Below are 16,716 nucleotides of genomic sequence, written 5' to 3'. Positions count from 1 at the left end.
TCACAATGTGGTCTACCAACTAGCTTTCCAGTCTCTTAACTGAAATCCATCCTGCTAGATTTAGCTTCTTAGAAACAGTTTTCAGCACTCCAGTCCCCTTTTTAATAAACTTCAATGGCTCTCTACTAACAGATTATGTTGAATCTTCTCACAACAGCATTTAATAAAATCCTCAGTCAAGAAGTCTTAGATAATCTATAAGGCATCAACTGTCAGCATTTCCTAATATAGTTGCCTCCACTCCAGACAATTTCCCTTCCTTATTTTTTATGTGGGACTTTTATAATCAAATACAATACCAACATATTATCAGCACTAAAAAGAACTGAGATATCAAGCCATGAAAAGACATAGAGTAATGTCATATCAGTTAAGTGAAAGAAGCTAATCTAAAAAGGCTATAAGTATTAGTATCATTTCAACTACCTAAAATTCTGTAAAAGACAAAACTATGGAGAAAAGAAAAAGATCAGTGGCTGCCAAAGTTTAGAAGACTGACTACACAGAGTACACAAGATTTTTAGGGCACTGAAAATGCTCTGTATAAACACTATAATGATGGATATATGTCACTATACATTTATTCAAACCCACTGAATGTACACCAAGAGTGAACCCAGATGTAAATTATGGACTCTGGGAGATAATGATATGTCACTATAGGTTCAACAATTTTAACAAATGTACCACTCTGGTGGGGGATGGTGGTTAAGGGGGAGGCATGCATGTTTAGGGGCAGGGGATATAGGAGATACCTCTATCTTCCTCTTACTTTTTTTTTTTTTAACAGTATTTATTTGAGAGAGTGAGAAAGCGTACCCAAGCAGAGGAGGGGCAGTGAGAGAGGGAAACCAGGCAGGTTCCGGGCTGTCAGCACAGAGCCTGACACGGGGCTCGATCTCACCAACTGTGAGATCACAACCTGAGCTGAAATCAAGAGTCGGACACTTAACCAAATGAGCCACCCAGGAGCCCTGTTCCTCTTGCTTTTGCTGTGAACCTGCAACTGCTCTATAAAATAGTGCTTAAAATAAATACAGATATTACAAACACAGAAAACCATACACAGAAATTACAGCTAAATGAACCTGGAACCACCATGCAGATCAGAAGACAGGACCATGGAAATGACTACAGAAGCCCTCTAGGTACCCTATCCCAATCATGACGCCTTCGATCCATTGCCCTCTACTCTCCCATCCCAGCCAAGAGAAATCACTACTCTGGCTTTTGGGATAATCACTTCCTTGCTTTTCTTTGTGCTTTTATTACTGAAGTATATTTATCTATACACTAGCTTATATGCTATAGTTTAAACTTGCCCTTTTTTAAAATCTATATAGGTTCCCTCACCATCTTATTTTTTTCTTTGCAATCTGCTAAATATATTCAATCATCTGTCCTATACATTTTCCCACAGACTGGGTTTTGTTGAGAGCATTCCCACAGTGCAGTTTAACACATTCTTCTGTCTTCCATATTTCCCGTACATCAGTAGTTGGATGTAGGTAGCTTCATCAAACTCAACCGTAATATCTTAGGCAAAATCATCCCTTACGTAGTGGTGCATGTGCAACACGTGTATGATTTTTCTCTGTGTTGTTAGCAGTCAGTGATATTCAATGTGAAAATCCATTAAAACATAGAGATTATTCCAAATCCATCATTTTGCCTTTATTTATTAGCATATAAAATTTCTAACTTTATCCCACCTACTATTTGTTTACCTGGTGGTACTGTTCATACAAAAAAAATAAAAATAAATACTTGATTCTTTCTCGTGCTTTATCAGTTTTCAAAATTAGACTGCTTCCCTGCTCTGTGAGGAGGACAGGGTCACAACTCCAGGGGAGCTCTGGAGGCCCCACTCCTGCTCCTGCCTCACTGCTGTTCATTCTCACCAAGGAACAAGTAGGTCAGGAAGCCACGCCACAGCCATGACTTTTAAAGACACCAGGAAGATGCCCGGGGAACCAGAGGTGGCAATTTGCCCAATTAGAATTACACTAGGGGTATCTGAGTGGCTCAGTCAGTTGAGAGTCAGACTTCAGCTCAGGTCATGATCTTGCAGTTTGTGAGTTCAAGCCCCTCATCAGGCTCCGTGCTGACAGCTTGGAGCCTGGAGCCTGCTAACCAGGCACAATATGCAATCTTTGGAGAAGTTATGTGCTGACTTCGTCAGAGGCACAAAGGAAAAGAATCTCAAAGTGAAAGGATAGTTTGGATACCTACCAAGACTCAAAATCACTGCAAGAAAAACTCCCCGTGGTAAAGATTCTAAGACTTGGGATCATTTTCTGATGACGATCATTGAAATAATGAGGCAAGTCATTGATTTGCACAGTCCTTCTGAGATTGTTAAACAGATTACTTCCATCAGTATTGAGCCAGGAGTTGAGGCTGAAGTCACTATTGCAGATGCTTAAATCAACTTTTTAATAAATTATCAATTGTTTAAAAAAAAAAAAAGATTACTTTCCTTATACCCACCAAAGATGAACAATTAGTGAGGTGTTTGTTTGTTTGTTTCAGCTATCAATATGAACACAGAGATTTAACCATAATAAAGGATACCAATCCACTGTAGCTTTTATCCTTGCAGAGGCTCGCTTTGTCCCTCTGTGGCCACTGCAAGCCTCTCAGGCTGACCAATTGTACCAATTTGCCTGAGACAGTAGTTTCCCAGAACCCTGGATTTTCTGTGCTAAAACTAGTATACTTGGTCACCCCAGAGGCTTTGCAAAATCCTTTCATTATGATTCATGTTAGCAGTGGTTGATAGCTTTTTAAAAAAATTTTTTTAATGTTTATTTATTTTTGAGAGGGAGACAGAGTGTGAGTGGAGGAGGAGCAGAGAGACAGGGAGACAGAATCTGAAGCAGGCTCCAGGCTCTGAGCTGTCAGCACAGAGCCTGATGTGGGGCTCGAACTCACGAACCATGAGATCATGACCTGAGCTGAAGTCAGACGCTTACCGACTGAGCCACCCAGGAGCCCTGGTTGATAGCTTCTTTGATATACAGTACAAAAATATTCCAGCATCATTTTATGTATTTCAACCCCACCTGGAATCAAAGATTTATCAAGGAAGCCCTGGTTTCCTTTAGAGGTCAACAGCTTTTCAAGAACACATTCTGGAAACTAAACTTGCTCATTTCTGTGACTTTTCAGCAGACATAGATAGGAAATGTCACAATCAAAACATCACATATTCATTGCTTTATTCCATAATATACATAAAACATTCTCAGATCAATATTATACGTATCTATGTACAAAAATATGTACATACGTAACGTATATATAAAAATAAAATTAAAATCCCTCATGAATTTATACTGATAATTCCAATTAATGGGGCACCTGGGTGGTTCAGTCAGTTAAACGTCTGACTTCGGCTCAGGTCATGATCTCAGTTTGTGGGTTTGAGCACTGCATCAGGCTCTCTGCTGACAGCTCAGAACCTGGAGCCTGCTTCAGATTCTGTGTCTCCCTCTCTCTCTGCCCCTCCCCTGCTCGTGCTCTCTCAAAAAAATAAACAGTAAAAAAAAAATTTTTTTTTTAAATCAGGAGCACAGGGCGTTTGCTTAATCTTCTTACATCTGTACATTATTTCTTCCACACGGATACTTCTAGCTCTCAAAGATGTAAGACATAACAGAATTAGAATAATTTAACATTATCCATTTGCTTTGCTGCACAACATACAGAAAACATTATCTCAATACACAACCAACGACACAAATATGACAGCTGAAGACAGTTCTTAAAACCTGTTTTGCACATGCGCTCCCTACATTTTTTCTTACAATTTTTATTTATCAAAACATACAGCCATGACATACTATACTCCCATTAATAGCCTTCATTTAATATTAGCTCCTATGCTCATCACCTGTCTTACGTTGGTATTTCTCTAGTCATTCTGATTGTCTCAAACACACTATCAGATTCCTAAGGAAAGAGAGGAACAATCTTCCCTGCATTCGTATGTGGATGGCTATCTCTATACTTGAAAATCAGTTTGGCAGGTCTACCAATTACCTATCACTGCACCAAAAACCAGTTCAAAACTTAGTGGTTTAAAATGATTTCTTATGTCTCACAATTCTGTGGGTCAGGAATTTAGGCAGGGTTCAAATGCTGCATGTGGTATCAGCTGGGATTACTCAGTCGCTGCACCCAGCTAGCAATGAGGCTGGTTTGGAGAGTACTAGAAGGCTTCACTCAAATGTCTGACGTCTTAGGCTTCTGTACCTATCGTCTCTGCATGTTTGCCTCCAGCTGCCTCTCAGCACAGTGGTCTCCTGTAGTGGGATGTCTTACTGGCTTTCCCCAAGCAGAAACAGAAGCTGCTGCGCCCCCTGGAGGCTAGATCTAGAACTAACACAAAAACACTCCCACAGCACACGTTTTTTAGTTTTGCTCTAGTAGCTGCTGTTTTTACAGTATTTGGGGACACTGGCATTTTATGTTGTTGTTATCTTCCCTCTTCCTTCCTTCCTGGAATATTCACTTTTTTGGCAGATAATTACACAGCCAGTTAAACAAGTCATCATCTATACAAGTAGATCAAATTTTTAACAGGACCCTACTGAAGTATATGAAAACCATGTACCGATAAAACATAAGCACACAGAGAAAATGTTTGTCAGATGATTTCTTCCTTCTTAGTTTGAACATTTTCTTAAGCTTTCTTACTTATATAATTTCAAAGTTAAAAATTTTAATTAAAAACTTTCCAGTGAAAAGCTAATATATGTGTATGACTTAAAAAATTAAAAAGTAAAACGATAAAAAGTTAAAAAAATAAATTGAAAAGATAAAAATGTTATATAATAGGTATGTGAATTATATCTCAACAAAGCTGTCATACTGAAAGTTAAAAAAAACTCATTTTCTTATATAATTTTAAAATTTTAAAAATTTAAATACTCTATGTAAGAGATAATAAGCTCTTCAAAATTTCTGAAAAACTCTGAAGCAGTTCATAAGCTAACAATGTTACTAAAACGAGCTAAGATGGATGATTCTTGGGGTGATAATTAAATTCAACTCATGTATTCATGTATACAGATGAAGTCAGAAGGCTCTGTTTGGAGAAAGAAAAGGCTTCTGTAAAGAGTGAAATGGGGATAAAAAGCAAAGGGAATTAAATGTAAGTAAAAGTACTTTCTCCTAATTGACAGAACAATCATAGTGATTTTATGTTCAAGGCAGAAACAACTTTGTAGCTCTTTCTTTGTTGCTTTCTTATACCACATGCATTTAAATGAATTAGGAGCTCAAGGAATAAAAAGATTAAACAGGAACATTAAAGTTTCCCCAATGTTCAAAACAGAAATGACCAAAGTGAACAGAAAATGGTTAAAACATAATAAGCTTCCAAAGAGGGCTTACATTTCAAAATAGTATTTATTTATTTTTTATTTTAGAGAGAGAGTGCACAAGGTAGGGGAAGGGGGGAGAAAGATGGGAGGGGGAGACAGAGAGAGAGAGAGAGAGGGAGGGAGGGAGAATCCCAAGCAGGCTCCATGTCCACTGCAGAGCCTGACCTGGGCCCAATCCTATGACCCTGGGATCATGACCAGAGCCAAATTTAAGAGTCATATGCTCAACTGAGCCACCCAGGCGCCCCAGACTTCAAAATAGTTCTAAAGACAACAAATTTCTAAGATGAATTTCCTTCCTAAGGTAAGCCTGCATATGAGTTAATCCCAGAAAAATTAAATACTGGAAATAAAGATACCAAAATGTACATAGCATATTTTTCTTTACTTTCCCTTCCTTTCTTCCTTTGTAATATTTTGGCCAAAGGTATTCAACTTAGTTGTCCCTCTTGTATAGTATTTTTTACAGTAAGGGTGCAGAAAATTAGGGCTAATATTTAATAACAATAAAAATAAAGTGTTTATCTTATTTTTTTTAATTTTTTATGTTTATTTTTGAGAGAGACAGAGGGCGAGTGGAGGAAGGGCAGAGAGAGAGAGGAGACACAGGATCAGAAGCAGGCTCCAGGCTCTGAGCTGTCTGCACAGAGCCGACGCAGGGCTTGAACTCACGAACTGTTCAGATCATGACTTGAGCCCAAGTCAGCACTTAACCGAATGAGCCACCCAGGCACCCCTAAAGTGTTTATCTCAAACACAAAAATCCTGACCTCTCATGCTTCTGTAACCATAAAAAATAAAAACATTCAGGGTGCCTGGGTGGCTCAGTCGGTTAAGCATCCAACTTTGGCTCAGGTCATGATCTCACGGTTCGTGGGTTTGAGGCCTGCATCCGGCTCTGTGCTGACAGCTCAGAGCCTGGAGCCTGTTTCGGATTCTGTGTCTCCCTCTCTCTCTCTGCCCTTCCCCTGCTCACACTCTGTCTCTCTCTCAAAATATAAACATTAAAAAAAAAAATCTAGATTAAAAGAAATAAAATAAAAAATAAAAACATTATGAAAGAGTTCTGTATTTTAGAGCTGGAAGAGAATGTACAGATCCACTCTAAACTTTCATCATAAAAAAAATGCACCACCATTACCACCACAACAAAAATGGTAATCACCTGAGGTAAAGGATGGGTTAGCCAAGCTTATTGTGGTAATCATCTCACAACATATGCATGTTATCAAATCATCACGTTATACACTTTAAACTTACACAGTGTTATTATGTCAATTATATCTCACTAAAACGGGGGTCAAAAGACACTAAAGGTCACTTACTATCATGTGGCTGGGTGATGAAGACTAGCAGTCAGGCCTCCTAACTCCTAGTCCACTACACTTCATCTGTACTTACAAAGCCGAGTTTGTTCTTGATTTTTACCTCCAGCTAGCTTCTGGAACACAGGAACTAGATTATCTAGCTTTTTTATATATTCTACAGAATCAAAAGCAAAGAATACTAAATTTAGAGAAAGAAATCTTCTTTCACAGTATTAACACTGCTGCACACTGGCTGCAGCAAGTAACTTTCAGAACCTCGGTTTATTTGTCCATAAAATGATGAGATACACAACTTTTTTTTAAATTTTTTAATGTTTATTTATCTTTGAGAGAGAGACAGAGACAGACAGAGAGAGAGCAAGGGACAGAGAGAAAGGGAGACACAGAATCTGAAGCAGGCTCCAGGCTCTGAACTATCAGCACAGAGCCCGACGCAGGCCCCTAACTCACCAACTCACCAACTCACCTGAGCGGAAGTTGGGCATTTAACCAACTGAGCCACCCATGCACCCTGAGATATGTAACTTCTAAACACAATTATTGTAACAGTCAAATGATTCAGAATACTTTAAAGTTTTCATTCATTATAAAATCCTGCATAAACATGAAATTTTCTTTATCACTTATAGCTAGCTAAGAGGCAAACATAAATAGGTTCTTAAAACTTACTGCCCAAAGAGTGTATTAACCACAGGGGAAAAAAAGAAATGCATGATTCTGACAGGTTTAAGATCTGGAGTCAAAAGCAAGGATTTTAATAGAAAAATTAAATTTTAATTCATTGCCTAAAATTACACGTAAATCTACCATCCTTACATGTTAGTCTTTTCCTTCATAAGAAAAAAAATTTCCCTAAACATGCCATGATTTTGAGTCCAAAATGAGAAAGTTATCCTAAAAAGTGATATTTAAATTCCAACTTAAGGGGCGCCTGGGTGGCTCAGTCGGTTAAGCATCCGACTTCAGCTCAGGTCATGATCTCGCGGTCTGTGAGTTCGAGCCCCGCGTCGGGCTCTGGGCTGATGGCTCAGAGCCTGGAGACTGCTTCTGATTCTGTGTCTCCCTCTCTCTCTGCCCCTCCCCCGTTCATGCTCTGTCTCTCTCTGTCCCAAAAATAAAATAAAACGTTAAAAAAAATTTAAAAAAAAAATTCCAACTTAACTATGAGGAAGTATTGTTCTAACGTATATTTTAACATTCAAGTAAAACATGAACTCACAGGAGAGAACTCTTAAGAGTGCTCGGGGTACTGGTAGTACCCCTACTCCTTCAGGAAAGTAGCTTGGGCAGGTCCTTACACAACGTTCACCAAATTTCAGGTCACATGACCTTGTGACTTTAGCCGTAACTGATTAGATTCAGGGAAACAGTGTTAGGTCAATAGAAACCACATCAGGTCTGTCACTAGTGGCATTGTTGTGAACGAGAACTACCCAAAATTATTATTGGCAGTCACCGTTCACTTTAGGAAAGTGGCAATAAGCAGAAACCCTGAGACAAAAGCAGCTAGAGTGAGAAGAAACAATGAGCCAGTGAAAAGGAGGATGAGAGTTAACCCACAGTGGCAGCCAGAAAAAAGTAGCAGACAGAGAGCTGCAAACGCACAGAGCCTGAGTCACAGAAATGTGTAAATGTTAGCATGCTATTATAGGCGAAGCCATATCTCACTGTGCACGCAGGCCCCACCATGCCAGGATTCCTCTTTGGCTGTTAGGACAGGTTCCCATGCATCCTCACTGCCCCACATGCTCTAAGTAGCTATCACTGAAATAAGCTTAAAGTATCTCTTCTCTATATGAAAAAGACTAACACATCCAAACTCTTCTCACATGCTCTATTTTTTAAGTTGTTACAGGACAGATGTAGCAGTACATTAAAAAGAATTTTTTTAGTACCATACATGTTTTGTTCAGTAACATATGCTATGTACTTAGAAAAAATATTACAGCTGGAGCACAGACTAAGGAAAAAATCATTTTACTCATTTCTTAAATATTTAAATGTCTGGTATATAAATAACACTATGCTAAGGCTAGAGATTCAAATATTAACACATATATCACAGCCCTTAAGGAGCTCAGTCTTACAGAAGAGTATGAGGAAAGTAAAAGGTATGCAGAAAAAAACTATAATGGAAGTATGCATAGGATACTAAAGGAACAAAAAAATGAGAAAGAAATATTCTGCCTTGCCAGAAGAAAGGCAGGAGAGGTCTCACAAAAGAATGACACATCAGTGAGAATGTAGTGAATGACAAGAATATTCTGAGTTAGAGAAGAAAGAAAATGTGCAAAGGAATGAATGAAAAATTCTAGCAAAAGGCAAAATTGATGAAGGCAAGCATGAAGGGGCTTACATGCCATATTAAGGATTGACACTTCATTCTATTTCTTGTTAAGAAACCAGTGAATAATTTTATCAGGAGAATAAAATAATCTGATATTTGTTTGTTTCTTTCTTTCTTAAAGTTTACTTATTTATTTTTAAAGAATGCGAGCGGGGGGGCGCGAGGGGGGGCGCGAGGGGGGGCGCGAGGGGGGGGAGCGAGGGGGGGCGCGAGGGGGGGGCGCGAGGGGGGGGCGCGAGGGGGGGGGCGCGAGGGGGGGGCGCGAGGGGGGGGCGCGAGGGGGGGCGCGAGGGGGGGGCGCGAGGGGGGGGGCGCGAGGGGGGGGCGCGAGGGGGGGGGCGCGAGGGGGGGGCGCACCAACTGAGCCACCCAGGTTCCCCTGATGTTTGCTTTATTAAAAAAGATGAGGAGCACCTGGGGGGCTCAGTGGGTTAAACATCCAACTTCAGCTCCGGTCATGATCTCATGGTTCATGAGTTCAAGCCTCACATCAGGCTCTGTGCTGAAAGTGCAGAGCCTGCTTGGGATTCACGCATGCGTGCTCGCTCTCTCGCTCGCTCTCTCTCTCTCTCTCTCTCTCTGCCCCTTCCCTGTTCTTTCTCTCTCTCAAAATAAATTAAAAAAAAAAAAAAAGATGAAAGATGGGAGTTTTCTATTTTCAGTATGGCAGACCAAGTTGTTAGCTTATCACTGAAAACAACTAAAAATGTTATATGCCATGTAAAAATGTCTGAAAAGCATCTTAAAATGAGACTACAAATAGGAATACCAAGTTAAAGTGAAGCACAGGAGAATCCAGAGAGAAAAGAAGCAAATCTGCTTTTAATCTGAGAACATTTGCTAATCTTAGAAAACTACAACCTACAAGTGGTAGAGGGGCAGAGAGAGAGGGAGACAGAGACAGAATGTGAAGCAGGCTCCAGGCCCTGAGCTGTCATCACAGAGCCCGACGCAGGGCTCCGACTCACAAATTATGAGATCATGACCTGAGCCAAAGTCGGATGCTTAACCAACTGAGCCACCCAGGCACCCCCATATCTCCTTTATATATTCACCAATTGATGGACATTTTCAGGATACGGACAGCCATACCCTGGCTATCGCAAATAATGTTACTAAAAACACAGGAGTGCAGGTATCCCTCTGAATTAACATTTTTGTATTCTTTGGGTAAATACCCAGTAGTGCAATTGCTGAATTATAGGGTTAATTCTATTTTTAATTTCTTAAGAACTCTCCATACTGTTTTCAACAGTGGCTGTACCCGTTTGCATTCCCACCAACACTGATGGTTACCAGAGGGGGTGGGGGTGGGAGGTGGGGTTAAACAGGCCATGGGGATTAAGGAGTGCACTTGTTGTGATGAGCACCAGTTAATGTATGGAGTTGTTCAATCACTATAATGTATACCTGAAACTAATAAAACACTGTATAAAAATGAATAAGATGATTTAAAAAATGGCCAATAGGCACAATAAAAGATGCTCAATATCTTTAGTCAGTAGGGAAATTCAAATCAAAACAACAAGGTACCACTCCATACCCAATCAGATGGTTATATTAAAAAGAAAAGAAGTATTGGCAAGAAATAAAGAAATTGAAACTTTCATACATTGCTGGTAAGAATGGAAAATGGTACAGCTGCTTTGGAAAACAGTCTGGCATTCTTCAAAAAAAGTTTCTTTTTCCAGAGACTGAGATATAATTGACATATATTACTGTATAAGTTTGAGTTTGTACCATATTAATTTCATACATCAAAATGTTAAACAGAATTAGCATATGACCTTAACATAAATATTCTCAAGTAAACACCCAAGATAATTGAAAAATTTCCACACAAAAACTTGTACAAAAATATTCATAACAGCTGTTACTCATCATAGTCAAAAAGTGGAAATAACCCAAATATTCATCAAGCAACAGGAAAACAAATTGAATGGATAAACAAAAATGCGGTATATCCATACAATGTAGTATTATTTGGTCATAAAATGGAAAGAAGTATTGAAACATACTACAAGAGGAACCTTGAAAGCATTATGCTGAATGAAAGAAGCCAGACAAAAAAAATGCCACACAATGTATGATACATTTGTATGAAATGTCCACCACAGGCAACTCCATAGAGACATACGGCATATTAGAAAGTTGGTGGGGTGAATAAGTAAGACGGAGTGACTACTAATGGGCATCAAGTTTTTCTTTGGGGTAATGAAAATCTTTTGACGTTAGATGTGCTGGTTGCACAACCCTGTGACTACAGTAAAAACTACTCATTTTACACTTAAAAACACAGTTTAAAATGGTAAATTTTATAGCATATGACCTACAACTCAGTTTTTAAAACTGAAAGTAACTTCTAACATGATGGGATGACAGGCTGGATTTACACTCCCATGGTGAACAACTAGAAAGCTGAACAAAATACATGAAATCATTTTCAGACACTGAACAGACAGCACAGAACTATCATCCCCAGGATTAACAAAATGAATGAACTTGGGACACTTGGCTGGCTCAGTCGGTGCAGCATGTGACTCTTGATCCAGAGGTTGTGGGTTTGAACCCCATGTTGGATACAGAAATTACTTAAAAATAAAATCTTTTAGGGGTACCTTGGTGGTTCAGTCAGTTGAGTGTCTGACTTCAGGTCATGATCTCATGGTTCATGAGTTGGAGCCCCACATCGGGATTGCTGCTGTCAGCCTGTCAGTACAGAGCCCGCTTTGGAGCCTCTGTCCTCCTCCCCACCCCACCCCCACCACCCTTTCCCTGCTCACCCTCTCTCTCAAAAAAAGAAAAAAGAAAATGGTTTAGAAAAAGAAAAAAAAGAAGAAAATGAACTTAACTACCCTAGTTTACTGCTGGGAGACAATTTTCAGGCCCCAGCAAAGGGAAAGGAAAGAGAAACAGAACATGATGGTCTCTCTACAATGAGAAAACAGAGATGTGACTTCAGGAGAACCAAAAAGGCTAGAGTTTATGGACAGAAACTGGACAGGAAGGAGAGGTTGTGGATATCTGCAGAAGGACGGACTCAAGCACCAACATGTACATATGTAGGAGGAAACTCAGGGAAAGAATTACTGAAACACTTCACAGAGCCCACAGCATTAAGACCTAGCAGTGAATAATTAGGGCTAACATATAAACTAGTCCCGGACTAAAGGCTGCTCTGGACCTGCTCTAACAAAGAATTAAAACCAGTTCTCACTTACCAGGCACGTGAATAAGTGAAAAAATAAAACCCATAACAAGAAGAAAGGTCAATCAATAATGATTGATGAGGAAATAATGAAGACTGAAATACTAAAATACCTATTCTAAATATACCTATATGTTCAGGGCACCTTGGTGGCTGAGTCCTGATTTCAGCTCAGGTCATGATTTCATGGTCCTGAGATCAAGCCCCATGTCAGGCTCTGCGCTGGGTGAGAAGCCTGCTTAAGATTCTCTCTCCCCCACTATCTCTCAGAATGAATAAACATTAAAAAAAAATATTTTAATATACTCTGTATGTTCAAAAGAAAACAAACTTCATTATAGAAAGGAAAGATATAAAAAGACAAAAACATTAGAGATTAAAAAATACATTATGTAAAATAGAAAACACAGAATGGAAGTAACAACAGATTAGACATTTCAGAAAAACGTAAACTTAGAAATAATTTCAGGTATATTAAATACCAAAACATATCACACAGAGCAATATAGAAGATCTTCGTGACCCCAGGGTAGGGAATGTTCTCTTAATCAAGACAGAAAAACACTAACCCTAAAAGAAAAAAATGGTAAATTTTACTTCTATCCATCCAGATATTATCAATAAAGAAAAAAAAACACAAAGGGATATTTGAAACATACAATAGAGGACACATCTCAGGTATTCAGCCTCTTTAGTAATTAATTCCCTGAAAAATGCACCGAAATATTGGCAAAAATTAGCAAGTCTGACAACAATAAATGTTGGCAATGATACAAACTAATACCAACTCTACACTGTCAGTGTGCAGGACAGAATTATGTGGGAAAATAGTTGGACTTTACATAATAAAGCTAAAGATCAAAAATCCTATAACCCTAGCAATCCCATTCCTAGGATATACGTAGGCCAACAAGCATATGGAAAGATGCTCAACATCACTCATCATAGGAGAAATACAAATCAAAACCACTAAGAGATATCACCTCTTACCCACTAGCATGGCTGATATCAAAAGAACAGAAAATAACAAGCACTGACAAAGATGCAGAAAAGTTGGAAACCTTGGGCACTACTGGTGGGAATGCAGAATGGTTTCAGCCACTAATGAAAACAGTATGGAGGATCCACAAAAATTTAAAAATAGAATTACCCATATGATCTGGTATCTCCCAAGCAACTCAAAGCAGGATGGATCTCAAGAGATATTTGCACACCCATGTTCACTGCAGCATTCTTCATAACAGCCAAGAGGGGAAGCAACCCTAATGTCGCTTCAATGGATTCATGAAAAAAGAAAATGTGGTATATCCATACAATAGAATATTATGCAGTCTTAAAGAAGGAAATCCCTCTTTAGTACGTGTACTCAAATACAGGTGAACCTCAAGGATATTATGCTAAATGAAATAAACCAAAAGGACAAATACTATATGCTCTGCTTATATGAAATAGCTAAATAGTCAAAATCATAGAGACAGAAAGCAGAAAGGTAGGTGCCAATGAGGAAGACAGGAGGGAGAAAGAGAAATTCACACTTAGGGCATAAAGAGTTTCAGTTTTGTAAGATGAGAAAGTTCTGGAGGTCTGTTACACAACAATATGAATATGGTTAGCAGTACACTTAAAAATGATTAAGATGGGGTGCCTGGGTGGCTTGGCCAATTAAGCGTCCAACTCTTGATTTCGGCTCAGGTCATGATCACCCGGTCGTGAGATGGGGTCCCGTGTCGGGCTCTGTGCTGACAGCATGGAGCCTGCTTGGCATTCTTTCTCTCCCCCTCTCTCTGCCCCTCCCCTGCTCGCACTTTCTCTATCAAAATAAATGAACTTAAAGAAAAAATGTTTCCTGGACAGCAACTCTAACTTACCTGCAAAAGTTAAAGATAATTTCAGACAAAAAAAAAAAAAAAAAAAGTAACTATAGTTTATATATAGCTTAATGAAAAGCTTGAGTAAGATTTAGATAGAAAGAAGCAATATTAGGAAGACAAAGAAATGTACAGTTACACATCAAATTTGGAGAGTTAGGGGGTAGAAAGCGGAGAAAATTTAGTTCCACACTTAGGTGAATTATAGCTCAATAAAGCTATAAAAAACTATGAGTCTGGGGTAAGGTACTGAGAAAGCTGGAAAATCAGGGGAGGTGTAAAACATAAAATGGAATTTAAGAGTTTAAGATTTCAGAGGTCAACTGTACAGTCACGGGAGTCGATGAAGATCATAACTGGAGTTAAGAAAGTCAAAGAAGAGTGAGGACAGGATGATGGATGGATGGGTGCATTACTATGGGTACTAAAGCCAGAAACTATCATGTAAAGGCTTTCACTGAAAAGCTAACTGAGCCAGGTCTGTCTTTAGTGAAGGAGGCTGACAGATATAAGTAATATGTAACAAGGACAAGGGGAAATGGCTTGAGTTAATCCTTTTAATGCACACTTTCATTGCCATTCTCTGGATATGCCCTGCATGCCTCCACCTCCCATGCATTTGTTATATTCTTCTTTCTGACTATAATTCCTTACTCTCATCTTAGCCTACTCAAATCCTATCCTTTAAAACTCTTATCAATCCATTCATTCTTAAAGATTTACTTCAAATATGTCAACAACCTACTGCTCCTAAGCCCATCTCAAATACCATTTCTTAAGCATTAAACACATCATAAAGCAATCCAACTGCATATAATTTCTTTACACTCTAAATACTTGTTTCTTTATTTCGGCATTTGTGTAATTAGTATTTTATTAGGTCATTGTGTAGAGTTATCTTATTTCCTTTAACCATGATGTAAACTTTTTGAAAAGTACTTCCTCACCCTTTTTTGTATTCTCTGCCATAACTAACACAATATCTCTCACATGAGATGTTCCCATGGCTTACTAGAAGATCAGGGCTCCTCAGTTATCAATCCCTCATTATCTTATCTATGTTCTTTCAAACAATATTGCCATTAAGTCATACTATGTCTACTAACAATATAAAAAGAACATATTTTTTTAAAAAAAACCTTCTTTATGCAATTTTCAAACACCTGTTCTGTATAAAATGGCAATGAACAGAAAAACAGAATTTATAAAAAATATCATTTAGTATAGTAACAAAACCAAATGTTTTTTTAATGTTTGTTTTTGAGAGAGACAGAGAGGCAGAGACAGAGCATGAGTGGGGGAGGGGCAGAGAGAGAGGGAGACACAGAATCCAAAGCAGGCTCCAGGCTGTGACCTGCCAGCACAGAACCCAATACAGGGCTCAAACCTATGAACTGTGAGATCATGACCTGAGCCAAAGTCGAACACTTAACTGACTGAGCCACACAGGTGCCCCTGTTTTTCTTTTTTTTTTTTATGTCTGTCTATTTTTGAGAACAAGAAAGAGAGTGCAGGGGAAGGGCAGAGAGAGGAGACACAGGATCTGAAGAAGGCTCTACACCGACAGCAGACAGCCCGATGTGGGGCTTGAACTCACGGAAATACGACATCATGACCTGAGCCAAACCCAGATGCTTAACCGACTGAGCCACCCAGGCTCCCCACAAAAACAAATATTTAAAGATAAGTTTAACAAAACTGAAACCAAAATGTGAGGCTGAAATTAAACAAGACCTACGTACATGTAGATATACCATATTCATGACATGGAAGATGCAATATTGTTAATACATCAATTTTCCCCAAACTGACCTACAGATGTAATACATTTCCAGTCAAAATCCTAACCATCTTTTTAGGGGCACTTGGGTGGTTCAGTTGGTTAAGTGTCAGAGTCTTGACATCAGCTCAAGTCATGATCTCATGGTTCATGAGATGAGCCCCATATTGGGGACTCACTGACAGCATGGAGCTTGCTTGGGATTCTGTGTCTCCCTTTCTCTCTGCCCTTCCCCTGTTCTTGCTCTCTCTCTCTCTCTCAAAAATAAATAAACTTAAAAAAATATATTTAAAAATATCCTAAACAGGGGAGCCTGGGCAGCTCAGTTGGTTAAGCATTCGACTTCGGCTGAGGTCATGATCTCATAGTCTGCAGGTTCGAGCCCCATGTTGGGCTCTGTGCTGACAGCCCAGAGCCTGGAGCCTGCTTCAAACTCTGTGTCTCCCTCTCTCTCTCTGCCCCTCCTCCACTCTCACTCTGTCTCTCAAAAATAAACATTAAAAAGAACTTAAAAATTTTAAAAATCATAAACAGCTTTTTAGCAGAAATTGATGAGCTGATTCTAAAGTTCAGATGGGATTGCAGATACTAAAATGGTATCCTTTTTTCAAGATCATTTGGCTGATAGAAGACTTACTAAAAAGCTTCAGTGATCAAGATAGTGTACAATTAATATAAAGGCAAAAAACTAGTTCAACTGAGGAGAGTAAAGAGTCCAGAAATAATCCCGCACATACAAAGTCAATTAAGTATTATGAAGGCAACAAAAAAACTGAACAGGGAAAGAAAAGCTGT

At 39.0% G+C, this 16,716-nt stretch overlaps 1 protein-coding gene and 1 pseudogene across 1 annotated transcript in view; one reads left to right on the top strand and one right to left on the bottom strand.

The window, feature by feature from the left end:
* Window positions 1–16,716, bottom strand: part of COG5 (component of oligomeric golgi complex 5) — a 311,139-nt gene that overhangs the window by 274,162 nt on the left and 20,261 nt on the right. The gene's annotated exons all lie outside the window — the stretch shown is intronic.
* LOC115508775 lies at window positions 1,938–2,426 on the top strand (annotated as a pseudogene).

This window comes from Lynx canadensis, chromosome A2 (assembly GCF_007474595.2).
Source record: "Lynx canadensis isolate LIC74 chromosome A2, mLynCan4.pri.v2, whole genome shotgun sequence".
Taxonomy (NCBI): domain Eukaryota; kingdom Metazoa; phylum Chordata; class Mammalia; order Carnivora; family Felidae; genus Lynx; species Lynx canadensis.
This window is presented reverse-complemented; position numbering and strand designations above follow the sequence as displayed.